Source organism: Quercus suber, unplaced genomic scaffold (assembly GCF_002906115.3).
Source record: "Quercus suber isolate HL8 unplaced genomic scaffold, Cork oak 2.0 scaffold_473, whole genome shotgun sequence".
Classification (NCBI taxonomy): Eukaryota; Viridiplantae; Streptophyta; class Magnoliopsida; order Fagales; family Fagaceae; genus Quercus; species Quercus suber.
The window spans coordinates 493,532-497,792 of NW_027069924.1; the positions used below are offsets into that span (position 1 = coordinate 493,532).

The following is a 4,261-nucleotide window of genomic DNA, read 5'->3' on the forward strand; positions in this document are numbered from 1 at the left end:
TATATAACTTGGGTTCTAGTACATTTAACGCTTTTGCTTCAAAAGTGTAACAGATTGTTTTCCTTTTTGTGCGTGTTTCCTCTTCCATTTTCTTTGTTTTTGAAAAACATAAAAATTGAGGTCAAAAAAAGAAAAACACAAACATTAGATTGACGTAAAAGAGAAAATGAAAGAAGATTTAAAAAAGAAAAAGAATAAAGACAAAAATACCATCAAGAAATGAACTTTATCTTTACTTTGATTCTACTCAATCATTTTACAAAATTGATTATTCCAAACTTGAATGCTATATCTTGTGTATCTTTAACTTCTTTATCTTTGCACTAATTCTACCCAATCATTTTTAAAAATTTGATGATTCCAAACTTGAATGTTATATTTAGCGTGACTTAATCATACCAAATGTTGCAATTAATATCTAGTACCTATAATATGCATAAAATATCAGATAGTCCATTATATTCTAGTTTATCAACACCTATTGTAATTCTAAACAATGTTATAATACTTAATAAAATTAAAATTTTGAAAATACCTAGTGTTAGAAACACCAGTTGGTGTCAATTAAACTATAACATTCTTCACACAAAATTATGATTTAACTAGAAACATAAATGTTATATTCTCACAAATTTGATAGAAATGAATCTAACAAACCAAACTTGATAATTTTATATTTCCATGGATATGATTTCAGGAATGAAAGATTCCACAAGCCAAATGGTCTCTAAATGTTTAAAAATTCAAGATTTACCTTTCACATTCCCTAAATTAGGTGGCAAATAGGTAGTTTCTCTCCAAGTGCAATGCCGAGTTTCAAGCTATGGTTATCAATACCGCAACAGTTTTAGAAAATAGTTCTTGGATGATCTAAGCTGCAAAGATATCTTGACTTTTGAAAAAAGAAAAACCTTGCTTATTGTGACAACCCGTCACCAATTAGTTTAGCACTTAGTGCCACAATTTTATGGAGTTGATGTTTTAGAAATTATTTTGCTTATTCAAACATGGATTGGTGCTATCGTACAGGCATGCAGAATTCATTTTCTTGCTGAAAATGGATTCAATAATGCTTCAATTTCTAAGTGTTCGCCCCTTGGTCTCTGGTACCAACTTTGCTACGAACAAAATAGTTAAGCCACATATGCTTAAGAATATGAAGAATGTTCCTGACAAAATGTAAACATAAATTAAAAGCTAAAGTGATCATATTGCAGTTTGCATCCAATATAACAACAATATTTAGAGATAAGACTAGCAGCTTGGCATTACCTGCTAATCTCCAATCCATTAGAAAGTTAAAAGCATATGATACAATCCAAGAACCTAACCAGCTAACCAATGTAACAAGGCTTCCATCTAAGCCCTTCATGTTTATGGGAAATATCTAAGACAAAATCAACTCTATTTCAGCCAACCATAGGCCTTCATGGCAATTATTTTGATAATAAAAGATGGTATTTCAAGTATGACAAGGAAAATCTACCTCTAACATTATTACCAAAGGAATTCCTCCCATGCCTGGTGAGAAAGATCCTATGTACACTTGATTGCAAAACCAAACAGATAAATTCAACTTAACTAATCTTTAAACCACTAAGAATTTGGCTCAAACCAACAGTTAGCATCAACTGGTGTACAATGTTGGAATTGTGACCCTCAAGCCAATTGCACCATGAATATAGAATGAGAGCTGTAATAGATGACCAAAATCAGATCATAAAAATTCACAACTTTATGTAAAACCTTCTGAAATGCTCATGCTTTCAAAGCAGCAAAAACTATTTCCAGATTGCTACTAATTGGTTAAATACAACCAATGGTAATGGTATTAAACAACATTTATTTTATGAGCTTTTAAACTTAATAGGATTTCCACTCACAGAAGTACTCAAAGACCATGGATAAAATGAAGAAAGTTGGAGAAAAAAGTTAAATAACATTTTTTTACATGCTGTTCTTTCTTTGGATGTTTCATAAGAAAAGAAAAAAAAAATTGTCCTTGGGATAATTGCAATACCAGTACACCAACAAGTGCTAAAATTGGCGTTGTCTTGGTCCATGTTTGAAGATCCTACATAATTGAATCTTTATTCTATTAAGAAATATTCAACAAAACCGATGAAACTAGTTTTCAAGAAAAATAGGTTTTTCTATAAATACCTGTAAGAAGAATGACAATCCCACAAGTAAGCAACCTAAGCATGTTCCTACAGCAAAAACCTATGAATATAGTGGAATTCAAAATTTTTTCATTCAACTTCATTACACAGTAGAGATTTCTTAACCTTCTTACCAATAGAAGTGGCTGCCTTCCAGATTTATCGATCAAAATTACCCCTAATGCCATCATTGGAATCTGTACAAAATCATGTAAATTACTTAAAAAGCATTAAGTAGAAGCAAATGTTGGAATTCGGCAAAGAGAGTCAAGAACCTGAACAATGACCATTGCTATGGTCCCAGTACTACCCGAAAACCCTGTCATTTACAAAGTATTCCTCTATTCAACTTCCATTTCTTGTTAACTATAAGTAGCATTAAATAAGGGAAAAAAAATAAGAGAAAGAAAAAAGACAATCCTTTTTCTACCAGCTGTTATGAATATAGCACTTGCATAAAATGCAATTCCATTGACTCCTCCAAATTATTGCAGTACCATCAGGCCAACTCCAACCTAACCCACTTTTATGCTAGCCAAAAAGATCAAACTTGTCTAAAAAATTAAAAAACGTGCTACAAAGATTATGATACTGAACAGTTTTAGACCCCTTAACCCAACCAGATTAACCTAGTTAATTAGCCAAGTGATTAATTTAGTCAAATTATTCAAGTCTAGGTTAACAAATCAAACAATCATATCAAATATATAAAGCAACGGAAAAGTAAATAACACAAAGATATGATGACCCAGGAAATCACACTGTAAAAACCTGGGGAGAATTTGACCTATCTATCCTCAAGGTAAACTTGAATCCACTATATGAAAGAATCGAAGTTCATATAAAAGGACTTACAAGCTCCCCGCTTGACTTCCTAATGCTACCCACCAGTAGAACTTACTGACACGACCACGTGCAAGCTCCGAATCCATGAACTCCTTCTTTCTTGGATTCCCCACAAGATACAAGCACCCCCGCTTGTGTTTCTTTAAGCTCCAATGGCAGCAACTGAGTTGATCATCAAGATGTTGATATAATCTCTACCTTGAAAACCCTAAGTTTATGTGAAGGAAAGCTCCTCAAGGATCTCACAAGACATTTACACAAACAGCAAAGTATGAGCAACAATACACTCAGAGAAACTCTAAAAAACATGGCTGGGGTTTTGCCTTATATACCTAGGATAAAAACATAAAACCCTAAACGTTTAATGAGGTAAGGCTGAATTGGAAAATTTTACAGAAAAACATTCTGGCCGACTTTCGATCGATCGAGCTAGGCCGAAATGCACCAATACATCTGCAGCCACTCGATTCCAACTTTACATGAATTACACAACTTTGAGGAAGCCTAAACAAGACTAAACATATTGTTTTGATCATGGTTTGCCAACATTACATATTAGTGTTCTAAATACAATAAATCCTAAGTCTTTAGAACCTAACAGATACAAAAGCTTACAATAAGTGAATGAGCATATTTCCATTGAAATAAGTCAAGAATTCTAGCTTCAGAAAACTATTGATGGGTTTTTGTGTACTCCTATAAAATGATTCAAAAACCATGTCAATACTTGTTTCTAAGCAAAATTGTTGGAAAATATTCAAGACTATGTCAAAGTAAGTAATTTTCTAGTTAAAGAGGAAATGAAGAGTTATCTTCTCATTGACATCTGAAGTCCAAAAGTTACTCTAATCTCAGTAGCTTCTAGAGTGATATCAGCATTCTGCCTCCTAAGATGCTGTAGAGTAGCTTCACACTCTTTCTTTCGACCAATTTTTGCCTAAAAAAAAATCATATGACCATGTCAGTCAATGCTTGAATTTTCTTTTCCACTTTATAGCAATTAGACATCTTTGTCAAATCACATGTACTTGGCTAAAAAGAAGAATAAAGGAAAAAGAAATGATTAGCAAAACTTTTAACTCTTTTTTTTTTTTTTTGGTAGTTTTCAAATGCATTATCCAAAGAGCACCTTTTGTTAGAATATTTATGTGTGAGTGGTGTGCTTAGTTGTAAGTTGTTTAGTTATAAGTAGTGAAGTCCCACATTAGATAATAATGACAAAAGTGAGTGATTAAATATAACATAATTGAGCA

The 4,261-nt window shown here is 32.4% G+C and overlaps 1 long non-coding RNA gene across 2 annotated transcripts; it reads right to left on the minus strand.

Moving 5' to 3' along the window:
• Window positions 1-1,901: 1,901 nt before the first annotated feature.
• On the minus strand, window positions 1,902-4,042 carry LOC111987783 (uncharacterized). 2 transcript variants are annotated; one of them, XR_010624709.1, is made up of 6 exons: window positions 3,624-4,042; window positions 2,593-2,677; window positions 2,438-2,481; window positions 2,297-2,359; window positions 2,164-2,210; window positions 1,902-2,074 (listed from the first exon to the last, which is right to left on the minus strand). It is a non-coding gene; the product is annotated as an uncharacterized LOC111987783 (long non-coding RNA). The 2 variants fall into 2 exon arrangements; XR_010624708.1 differs by having other exon boundaries at window positions 2,438-2,677.
• Between the last annotated feature and the right edge of the window lie 219 nt (window positions 4,043-4,261).